The sequence below is a fragment of the Halictus rubicundus genome, chromosome 15 (assembly GCF_050948215.1).
Source record: "Halictus rubicundus isolate RS-2024b chromosome 15, iyHalRubi1_principal, whole genome shotgun sequence".
In the NCBI taxonomy this organism is placed as follows: Eukaryota; Metazoa; Arthropoda; class Insecta; order Hymenoptera; family Halictidae; genus Halictus; species Halictus rubicundus.
In genome coordinates this window covers 9600581-9612852 of record NC_135163.1, presented here as the reverse complement: position 1 = coordinate 9612852, position 12272 = coordinate 9600581, and positions in this window count along the sequence as shown.

Here is a 12272-nt window from a genome sequence, read left to right as displayed (position 1 = left end):
AGACGTGCTTCCCGAAGTCTTGAAATGGCGGACTTCGTTTTCTTCTTCGGGTTTCGCCAGCCTGACCGACGCCAACGGGTTCGTGGTTGATACCGGCACCGCGATACTGCGATCCCACCCCGTCCCAGCCCTTTACCACCCCCGAAGATTGATATCGAGAAGTTGGAATTGCCGTTGCCCTTTTATTTCTGCGGAAGCACCACGGGCCGGGCCTGTTATTTCTGGTGTTCGCGAGCGCCGATTCGGCTCGGCAATTTCGTGCTCCTTGCTGCGCACCGCGACTCCGTAATTTCGCAATTTTGTTTCAACCTCTCCCGACGCGTCCCGGAAAGAACTTCGCCCGGTCCGCTAATTATTCGACCGTTCGAAGGTTCTACCCCGGCCATGACAAAACAGAAAGAAAGAAAAGCGAAACGAGAGAGAGAGAGAGAGAGAGAGAGAGAGAGAGAGAGAGAGAAAGCGTAATCGTCGGTGGACGAAGAACGCGAGCAACTGTCCATTTACCTAATGCCTTTCCTGATGTCGCGTTCAAGGCCGCAACCCCGCAAAAATTAGCCTGGCATCGGCCGTTTCTTGCTTACGTTCGCCAAAATGGCACCGCGTTCTCTGCTCGAAACTACGCATTTAACGCGCGGCTGCTCTCCTAAAACGCGATGACTTCGTACGGCGTGCCTTTCGGTATGAAAAGAAAACTTCCGAGGACTCGAAATTATAGGGCGTTCCGTGGAACGACTGCTGGGAAAAAATCTGGGACATGCGCGCACCCCCGACCTCCTCATCTGTCGCGATTAGGGTTCGACGCCATTGCGAGCAAGTGTAATCAAGCAGGCGCTTCTTTGTTGATTTCTTATTGATCCTGTAGCCGAACGTTGGTAATGATGTAATTTCGATCCAACGAAGGACTACTTGAAAAATCTGTAGAAACTTCAAAAAATAATTAAGACGGGACAATGAAGAAAGCAGTAGCCGGCCCATGAACGTATAAACAAGCGACAATAATTATTTCGCGTTAGACAGCAAGAGCAGGAAGGAACGAGGAGAACGGCAGCGGGATAAAAACGTACGAATAAAAGCAAGTCGCGCAATTAGGGGTGCGCGGAGAGCGGGGTTGGAGCCCGTGTAGCGTCGCGATAAAAGTCATTGCCTCGATGCTCCGTCTGAAACGGTATTAAAAGTCTTTCCGTGGCGAATCGCGACCGTTGTCGTTTCTTTCTTGAACCCCGGCCTGCCCGACCACAAGCCACGTTCCTAACAACAACAATAATAATAATAATTCCCGCATCTCGGTCTCGGCTGCGTCGAAATCCTCGTTTATTGTTAATTAATGCGCTTAATTGTTATTTCATGCGCCGTAAGTATGACGCATACGGTCCATTACCGGGCGGCCCGGCGAAATTGCGGGACAACTCCGTAAAAAGTGTCTCAGCGAGTCAGGAACTCGCGAGAAATGACTTTTTTATCGAGCTGCTCTTCTTCGGACCGGGATGGAGGGGGGAATCCCGGTTTTTCGAGGATGTAAATTTTCTTGTCGGACCCTAGCTCCTTAACGAGGCCGAGGTCTCGTCACTTCGACAAGGACGGAACACGCTCTGGCACGGGATCCTCTCGTTAAGGGGTCTGGCCTAATATCTCGCAAAAATCGACGTTTCATTTTTGTATTTTTCTTTGAGAAGCACGTGTCTAAAGGTACATATGTTTGCAAAGGGATAAAAGCGTTGCACTTGGCCTACAGTGACCGTTTCGCTAGGACAGTTGACCTTTCGGTCGAAAATAAGGTTTTAAGCTAACAGTTGACCAACCCTGATCGAGGACCATGCCAATAGCAAGGTTCCACGGGCGTCCCCCGTAATCGTCCACCCGCAGCGATCCTTGCAGTACGTCTTCCGGCACGAGACTCTCGTTTTTATTGGCATCGCGCGCGTTGGTAATTAATAACGGGGCGATGCCTACCGGCGGGCCGATGCGTGTAACCGTGCATTGGTCATGATTTATGGGGGCGTAATGAAGCCTGTTCCCTGCAGGAACCCTCGGAGGCCGGGGAAGTACGTGTGTGCGGTTGAAGGCCCCGCGGCGAAAGAGACGCCTAAGAGCAAAGGGACCATGGAGCCGAGAAGGAGGAGAAGACTGAAAGATGCCCCATCCCGGGGTGCAATAACGCGTGTCCCGACTTAAGGAGGGAGATCTCCGTCTGGTAAAGATGTCTGACACTGTAGGGCGCGTATTGCCTGTCTAAAACTACCCGCCTACTTCAACCAACAACCGAGGGGGTGTCGCCGCGCGGCACGAAACTTCGCGCGCTTCGAGGCCGATCCCTTCGTCGCAACCTGCATAAATTACAAAGAGCCCGAGACGCCTTGTTCGAGCGAAAATCTAGAATAATCAAAGACACCACCGCCGCTTTCGACGATCGAAATTTGCATTCTTATCGGCGTTCCCTCCCACCCTCCCGAAAACCGACGCGCCGCGTTTACGCAGGGGTGACTCGTCATTTTTAACGCCCCGTCGTTCGAAATGAAAGTTCGACGCTTGATAGCTTCTTGATCGATAATTCCGTCTGCCCCGAGTTTCGTATTTAGAAAGCACGTCTGCAAAGTACCGTTCGACAAGAGACAATTGCTGCTACGCTCTTCTACTTACCGTAGTTACGAGGTTCTATTCTTAATTTCCCGAGCGTGAAAACGACGAGAGTCATCCCAGCAAAAATTCTGCCCTCTCAGGAGGGAGCAGTCGGAAGGAATTGGTCCGACGAAAATTTATGCAGGGACGACTGGACACCACGTCCGCCGGCTCGTTTTATATTCCGTGGCCGGTCGTCGCGCGTCCCTTTTTCGTCTCTCCCCGGCGACTCTTTTTAATAATTTAGAGGAACCGGCCGCTGCAATCGATGCTCCTTTCGCACGAATGATACACAAGACGATACCGCCGGACCGTCACCCGCCACATCGCGATTCGGAAGCGAATCGAAAAGGAAGCGATCATTTCGCAGGTGCAGCGAACGAACCCTTCGAAGGCAGCCTGGGTCGGTTTTGTCTTTTCTCCGTTAATACGTTAAACATTCCACGTTCTAACGATTGTAAATTGAAATAGGGACTTCGATATGTGTCTCAGAATTTTTTTGGATTTTTCAAAACCCTAGAACAGTAAACGAAAATAGACGTAAGAGGTCCTTCTGGTCTAAAGCGTCCTGTGAGTCCAGTTTGGATGTTTTTGCAACGTCTTGATTGACCATCGCGGGCCAATTCGGCGCGGAAATTAATTCTGCAGTAAACATAAAAATTTCGCGGCTATTTAAATTTGCCGAACGAATGATTCGCGAGCACGGGTCGTTCTTTATTCCTGCAGGAAATAGTGGTCCAATTCGGCGGGATTGCGGCCGGACACTTGTCGCCCGGCATGAATCAGCGGCCGTGCGCTATGCACACGGTCCTCTGTTGCTTCGTCACTTTGACAAAGGGTTTTGCAACGGTGAAACGCGATCGAAAAGCGACGAGAGAGGGTAGCCGCGATCAAAATATCATTATTCCCCGTTTTACACCCTTCGGAACTCGATAATGCTTTCCCGTAATTGACTCGCCTCAATGAATGACCGCGGCACGCGGTACTATCGCGTCATTGTGGGTAATGACAGGATTAAAACAACGTTCCGACCAATCCGGCTGGCATTTAATTATTAGCGAGGACCCCCCCTCCCTCCGCCCCTCTTCCTCACTCCTACTCTTTCCCTCTTTCTGTCCCGCAACCCCATTCGCGGCCTGACACCGGGTCGATTCCTGGGATGTATATTCAGAACGCAGCATTTTATTGACTGACCGGACAATCGAGTCGCATATTTACACGGTGGAGCCGACGCGCGGCTCGCGCCCCCGTATCCTCTGTAATTGAAATTTAAAACGTCCCTAAAGCCTGGGATTAAACCATGCTCGCGTCGCGTTTCATCGAAGTCTCCCTTCGAGCTTCACATTCGTCCTCTCTTCAGCTTTTTCCATTTTCCACCGTTCCCGTTCTTACGCGACACCTCTTTCTGCTTCACCCGCTTCTACGCTGGGGGTTTCGTTCGTTCCATTTTCTAATTACAGATTTTTGTTTTCACCCAACGCTTCTAATTCCTGCCGGGTTCTAAGTTTACGATATCGTAATACCGCTTTGCGCAATATTCTACGGCCGATTTCGATTATAGATTCAAATTTCATGAAAAGGGAGAATATTCTTTCAAAAATCTTTCTCGCGAGTCCGATACGTTAAAACCGGAGGCAACCCCCGAGCCATGGCTGCAACCATTTCTCATATCGTCAAAGACAGACGCGACGGTCCCAGTTCGGGCATCGCGTGAAAGGGCGTTTGACAGTCAGAATCCGAGAGCGCGTCCCAGAAACCGTTGGCAAAAAGATCCGGCCGACTCGCGTCGGGTCGTTACAATCAGGATGCTCTTCGATAGAGAGCAGAGATAAGGATGAAAGAGAGAAATCTCAGGATTCAAACGTATCTTGTAGCGGTGCTTTCAGGTCCGGAAGCTCCATTTCCCGGTGTCACCGGAATCGGAGTGTGTGTGTCGCGGCGGCATGCGACAACGGGACAACTTTTTCGTATGCAAAGCTTTCTACATTTTTGAGAGCCGGTGTCGCGGTCCCGTCACCGGTGGCCTAGTTCTTTTTTGTGTTTTCGCCAGCACGGTAGATTAGAGCCTGTTCGCGAAACGGGTTGGCCCCGCAATTAACGCGCGCGTGTCCTATCCCCGCGGTGGTGTGTACACGCGCTGAATTCGCGCGCGGAAAAGCTGGGAAAGAGAGAGGGCTATGAAAAAGGAGAGAGAGAGAGAGAGAGAAAAAGAAAAGAAAATGCCAGCGGCGACGCTAATTGCGCAATGGACGAGAGACCCTTCAGAGCCGCCGAGGCTTTCTCGCGTTCTAAGGAGACCGGAGCTGAAAAGGAAGGTGACGCCACGACCAGACGCGTTACCGTCCGCCTTGCGGCCCACTGTGCTCGTTCCGGCCGTTTCAAGTGCCGTACATAATGTAACCGCCGGTGTAATGAAGCTTTCGTACGTTCTCCCGCGATAATCACTACTCCGGGGAGCCCTCGGACGCGGACGAGAAGAGCGCACCCCGTGGACAACCGTGCCTGGCCCGCCTTTGTCCTCCAAGGTGAATCTTCGGGGGAGACAACCGAAATCCCTGACCATCGCCGCATTGCGTTGAATACCGTGGTATCCCTGGTAACTGTCGCGCGAGGTGTGCCACGGTTCTTTGTAATCGCGCGCCGGTGATAACATTCTTAACCATCCGACCTATATTCTCCTCTTTCTTCCTCCATTCCGCTAATCTAGGCCGACCGACGGAGGGTCGCAAAGGGGCGGTGATGCCCTTGAAAACAGGATCGATCCCGTCCGTGATAAACTCGGTTGCGGTTCCGTGACACGGTTCTGAATTTTTTGAAACGCGCCTCTCCATCTTTCGCGTCGCGATCTCAAATCCCACGTTTCGCGCTTTTGTCTGAGAACTGTTCGCAACGCGGAACCGAAATAATTTGGGGGCGCGAAGAGACACTTTTAATTCCTTGACTCTTAACGCTACCAGAAGTCAATTGTTGTTCCACGAGGTTCAGCGTGCGCAATCTTGTAATTTTCTCGCCGTTCAAGCGGCGGTGATAATTTCTTTGCGAGTCCCCCGCCCCTTTTCGAAGGGGTTTTCGAATTTCTTAGGGGCCGACAAGCGCCGGCAGTTGTCGCAGCTCTTCAGCTGCTCCTTTCTTTCCCCCAATGAAATTATTTCCACTTACTTGTCGCGACGGGGTAATATAATACAGCGGCTCGAATTCCTCGTGATCTCCGGCTCGTTAAAGACGCACGAGGCTGGCAGCAGCGGCGGCGGTAATCTACTTACCGAGAGGGGGTAGAGAAATCTGTCGTTCCGAGGGGTAGATTTCGATTAAGGAAGGTAAAATTCCTGGTGGTCCTGGGAAACGGAGGGCCGGCGCGCGCTCGCTCGCTGTTTATACGGCGTCGAACTGGCGCAAGTTGGGTCCGGGCCGTTTAATTTAAATAGAAACATCTCGCAAAGGAACTACAAACTGTGTAATTAAACGGCAACTTGGCGCCGAACAATACGGCCCGGTGTCGTTCGCGAATATTTCATTTAAGCCGAGATATCACCGGGTTACGGTTAAATCCGGACGCGGAAAGAACGCGCGGGGGTTGCGATGGAAGCGTTTTATAGGGCAGCTCGTCTCGGTCACCGGTTGCGCCCGATTTTCATTAATATTGATCATCGCGGGGATTGCTGCTCGGTCATGCGGTTCTTGTTCGCATCCAGCTGGCCGTTTCTCGCACCTTCTCTTGCCGGGCCGGGTCGGACCGGGCCATTCGTTCCAGCGTCGAGGCTTTCCCACCGGTTCGCGTTATCTTAAGGAACGATAATTAATTTCTTTCCGTCTTACCTTAATTAATAACGTCGTCCCGAAGTTGACGACCCCGAGTCGTAATGAAAATTTACAGCACCGAGCTCCGTCCCGGCGAGGCAAGTTATCGTTTTCATCTGCGCGCGCGGGGGCAGGATTCCGAAAAATTAGCGGAAACAACGAGGGAAGCGGTTGATTCGATTATCAATTACGCTCTCCCGACTACTCTCGGTTAGCTCGTGCCTGCAACTAATTAGTTTTGCTGTCCCCCTCCCCTACTAACCGAGCGTCTCCTTCCAAGTTCCCGCGATTCCGTTGCAACCGACGAATCCCGCGCCTCGATTATTATGATCAATGGGGGGGGGGGGGCACAGTCCCCCCATAATTAGATTCCCCGTGTTTTCTTCTCCCCGTACCGATCGAGACGCGATCGAGATTCGACCTCGGACGACCCACCCGCTAACCGCGCGCAATTTCGATCGGAACTTTCGCTGGACACTCGCAACGATGAAATGTTTATTCCTGTGACAAACGATTTCCCAATGAAATTTGCATTCGTGCCAACCGATGCGCGGCTAATGGAAAACATGCGCGCGAAATTGGACCCGCGAACCCGTTATTCCCCGTTTTCACGGATTACTCACGCTCGCTTTGCGCCGGCCGGCTAATGAATATTTAAACAACGGCCGTTCGACGTTTCCTTATTTTCGAAATCCCGGCCCCGGCACGCTTCCGAAGCTAATTCGTGATTTTTTCCACGCGACGGAATAATTGACTGCGTTAAAGCTTTGGGTGCTATTCGCATTTCGAGAAAGAGTTGCTTCTCCAAAGTTTACATTCCACAATTGAAAAATTTTTCCTTGTTTCTGATAGGAGCAATGATAAACGTGTTGCGTATGGAAGTGGTAAAAATGGTGTCTGAAGGAGCGCCGTTAGATTCGTCCAATTTTCCGGTCGAATCGCTGAAAGCCTTGATTAGGAAGCAGATCAAGGTTTCCACAAAACCGGGCACTAAGCCCGAGAACTGGCCCGTTGAGCTTGCAGAGATGTTGAGAGCGAGGATAGGGGATGAAATGAGAGGTAGTCGTTCCTGTGAAATTGAATAGTAAATCGTTTATTAGTACGAAGGTGTGATAGTGTCTCGAGTTAGCCTTGGCCGACATTCGTGATTAGAGTGAACCTGTGATACCATAAGGTGAACGAGTGTGATAGACTTTTCTTCCTTCATCTTATTCTTCTTCGATTTCTGTTTTCTTTTGTTTTCGTCGTTTTAGTTTCTTGTTCTTTCTTAAGTGATGTAAGAGATAGATGTTAGAGCTAGTTACCCTGTTCTGCGAGCTGGTGTTCTCCCCATCGATCGGGCCGATTTCACGTGCTCTTTACGATCCACGTTAAACGATTCACCGGCTTTTTCCTTCATCTTCTTCCGCGCCCCCCCACCCCCTTCAAACGATCGATCTTTAGCAACCCCTTTTTTTATTTCCCGCCTTGTTCACCCTTCGATTCACCCGGCCCTCCCCCGTATCATCTCACGGTCAGATTGCGACGCGGCACGATGGAAAAGGAGAACGCCCGTGCAAGCTAACTTTCAAAAGAGTGCTACTTGTTATCTTCCGAGGTACTCTAGTGCCTATGCGATTTATTTACGTTTTTTTTTTATCCTTTCGTTCTGTTCTCTGTTTTCTTGCCTATATCGCTAAATCGCAGCTAAAATTAGCGAGACTGTTTGTGGGGAGGAACGCCTGACCCCCGTGTTCTCCCGGATTCGGAAACCCAACAATAAATAAGAAATTTTCACGACTCGTATACGCGTTCCAATCAGGGAAACGAACCCTCTTCTCCTCCTTCTCATTTTCTCTTTCTCTCTCTCTATGCCATTTTTGCGCGTTTCAATTTTCTCTCCACTCGTGTCGGAGCCAACCAAAACATTCGCAAGGAACGCAAAAAAGAACGAAACAACGAAACTCTTCGGGTTTCTGTTTCGGTCGCCTCTCGCTCGATATCTATAAACATAATAATAATAATAATAATAATAATAATAATGAATACGTTACACGCGTTCCGCATTGACATAACAATCGATCGTACAAAGTACACATGGGTAGCGAATACAGATTGCAGGCTGCCGGGGGGATTGCAACGACGTCCCCGTCTCATTAAATAAGAACAATGATAATAAATTAGGTTTCCGTCGTACCTACTGTACACGCGTATTCTGTGTATACATATTTATATATGCCGCGTATATATATATATATATAAAAAACGATCTTGAAAAACGTGTTTGACTAACATGGACGTAAAATCGTACAAAAGCGTTTGTCCTTCTTCTAATTCCGTCGTGCGTTTTCCTCGACATCGTTCTCGAGCAGGCGTGTGTTTCCGCGTGCACTTACCCACTTTATTCTCCCTCTCTCTCTCTCTCTCTCTCTCTCTCTCTCTCTCTCTCTCTCTCTCTCGCTCTCGCTCTTTCGCACTCTCGTTCTCTCTCTCTCGCACTCTTTGATTGTACGCGTCTTTGATCATAACGTGACTGGTCGTGCGCTTCTCGTTCCCCGCGATATAAGTACTGTGTAACACCATCTACGGTTCACCTTCAGTTTCGCCCGCGAATTCGCCCCCCTCTCGCACGCCCCTGAATCGATAACGCGCCACGATTCGCGGAAAACAAGGACGTTTCGCACGGGAACGCCTGATCCGGTGCGCAAGCGAAATTTTTTTCTCAAATCGTCCCACGATTGGACAGCCATTTTTCCTTTGTTCCACGCTTCAATTTTCCCCAACACGAAGAATTTGCTTTCCAATTTCTTAGAAAAGTTACAATGCGTTTCTCTTCACCCCATTCGCACCCCTTACCCCTCTGCAACTCGGACGGTCCTATCGAGAGGATCGCTTGTAGAACGCTCTAACAATTTTGTGTCGTGGAAACGCGCGACAATGAAATTTCATGCCAAATTGCAGTTAAACGCAGTCTTCGAGTGCAGAGAGCTAATACTTTACGAATAAATGGTAACCATTTCTCACCGAAGCACTTTTACGTGTTTAGTTAGAATTGTTCACCCTCAAATGGACTATCATAGGCTTTCTAGATTTATGCTAACGAATTACAGTGCGGATTTATTTTGGTAAAAATTGTTTTCTTTCTTGTACGTGAAATTTAGAGCTACAATAAATACCTCGGAATTCTCTTAGCTGTTTTCTTCAGCTGTTGTAATAAAAATCATACGGTCACGAAGGGTTGAATATATATTGAAATGCGCTTTGAAGGTCCACTTGGGGTTCGAATAAGAAATTTAGAGTATTCTGTGTGAAAATAGGGCCAGTCGAGAGGGCAGGTACTGCCAGCACGTGTCTGTCTAGTGTGTGTCCCGCTACTACACACCTCATTCCCCGGGTCGTACATATAAAATTATATTTACAACAGAGTGATCATTTTTTTCTTCTTTGTTGTGAGGTATTCGCTCTACATGCATCTAAAGAGTGTACAGTACCAAGAAGCGGAAGGGAGGTGGCCCGTCGTGTCCGGAAGTGCCGCTTCCAGACGGCCATATAAATAATTCAATCGCGTACTCTTTCTCTCTCTCTCTCTCTCTGTGTCCATTCTCTCGATCGTTCTCTCCCTTTCTCTCTTTCTCTATCGTTCACGCGTATTCATCGTTCGCGCCGTACATCGCGTTGCCCGTTATAAATAATTTAAAAATTATATACTTTGTTTTTATATATATTAAATTCAATCTCTGTTCCCTCGTCTCAGCCAAGCGCACACTCACACGAGAAAGTTTCGATAACGATATGGTACAGCTATCCTACACTGCGGAACAATCCGAATGTTTCTCTCATACTCTCGTTCACTCTCTCTCTTTCATTCATAGACACACACAATATCTCTCTCTCTCTCACTCTCTTTCTCTCTCTCCCTTCGCTTCCTGCTTCGTATTTACACGGGGTCGCTCGCGAATAGTTCTCTACATTCTTACACTTACAGTATATTTATATATATATTTATATATAGGTATGGTTGATTCTGTTATGTATATATGTATCAACGCGTGCCTGTACAGCCTGTGGCCGGTGCAATGCAAACTGACTGCTCAAGGCCGCTGCCCCCACCATTTTAATTTGCTCTTTTTCCGCGAAACGGAAAGCTGAGTGCTGTTTCTTTAACAGTGTCTCCTCCATTTTGGTGTCCACGAGTGTTTGGACACCTCTATAATTTAGAATCCTCCCGCTCGAATGGGACTGTTACTTTTGGAACTGAGTACTTTTTAGTAAACTATCTTTTGCTATCGCGTCTGTTTTCCGCGGAGATATATTTTCCTCATTTTGCCTCAAATTGGTTTAATCACGGAGGAGACACTGGAACTGTAGGGGGGAACTTGAAGTCCCTCGATTCCTTGACCAGTCAGCAATCACAGCCCTCGGCCACGGTGCGAACACTGTTCCTTGATTATCCTTCTCTCCTTGGTCTGTCTGGCAGCGTGATCGAGACGTCTCGCGGGCGGGAAACCGTGCGACTACCAAAAACCAAAAAAGAGATTAAGAATCTACGATCGCTCGAATGTCGGCGATGCCTGGCGACGGCAAGGAACGGGTCTTCTCCGCGAACTCGGTATAAAAGGGCCAGGATTGGATCCTGCGTGGGATAATGTTCGTCATCGGGCGCGCGGCTCCGCCGGTAGCAACTGATTCTCGTCAAAAGGAATCGCGTCTCGCGTATTCAAAGGGAGACGTCGACGACGAGGACGACGACGGGTTATCGTTGCTTAATCCGTCGCGATACGCGGGGCCGGATCGTTGTCTGCAGCCCTGCTAGCCGTGGAGCTGCTTTGAGAATATAGGACGAGCGGGAAAGGGCTCGCAGAAAGAACACTACGCATTCCGTTTGCAAAAGCGGCAAGACTATCCTCTGTAGTTCAACCCCTCAAACCTTCTCTCTCTCTCTCTTTCTCTTTCTCGCTCTGTCCTCGGTGCTCGCGTGCTGCTACAATTCACAGGGTGAGTTTCTGCTACTAAGTGCGTAAGAAAAGGTGTCTCAGGCGCTACATTACGATCCGATCGATGGGCAGTTTCGAATGAAATCACATCTAGCGCGTGTACTCGTATCAAAGTGTATGGTTTGTACGAAACCGGTTGGCAGATGACACTCAGTCGGTGGGCAGTCTTTTGCGGATTCTTATTTAGGATTATTTTGGCAGTGGATCGGTTAACCCCTCTCTCTCTCTCTCTCTCTCTCTCTCTCTCGACATACTTCTCTCTTCGTTTCCCTTCTTGCACAGTCACTACGAAATTTAGCAATCCCGAATGAAAACGCGTGGCAGCTTTTTTTTGTTCTCTCGTAACGGTAGTCGCACGTCTCGCGGCGAGACCTTCTCGCGGCGTTTCTCGTAATGTATTTCTATCGCTTTTAAAATCGTCGTCGTCGTCGCGCGGGTAGCTCTACTCGTGTATAAATTACAAACTAGAAGGCTAAAAAATCGAAGTACTTGTTTAGCGTCCTTTGGTACCAGCCTGAGTCTCATTGGATTACAAATTATTTTGTTAAATAGTCTCGCTAAATCACTAAGAGATCACTGTTTTTCCGTGAACGTTCATACACCACCCCCGCCCGCTCGGTTCCGGCTAGTCTGACCATCTCACGTTTCACAGTCTTTCTATTGCTCTGTGCTCCACCTAAAAAAAAAAACACCCCACCCCGTATTCAAACCCCCCGAAAAATCGTCCCCTCTACAGTACGGGTATTTAGAATGAAATCCGCCCGGGCGTCGAACACGAATACTAAAATACTATATGTATATATCACGCGCAACAATTAAAAACGAACCGGGAAATAAAGAACGCAAGCACTTCGCGTACGAAAATAAAACTCTTTTTCGCTCTTT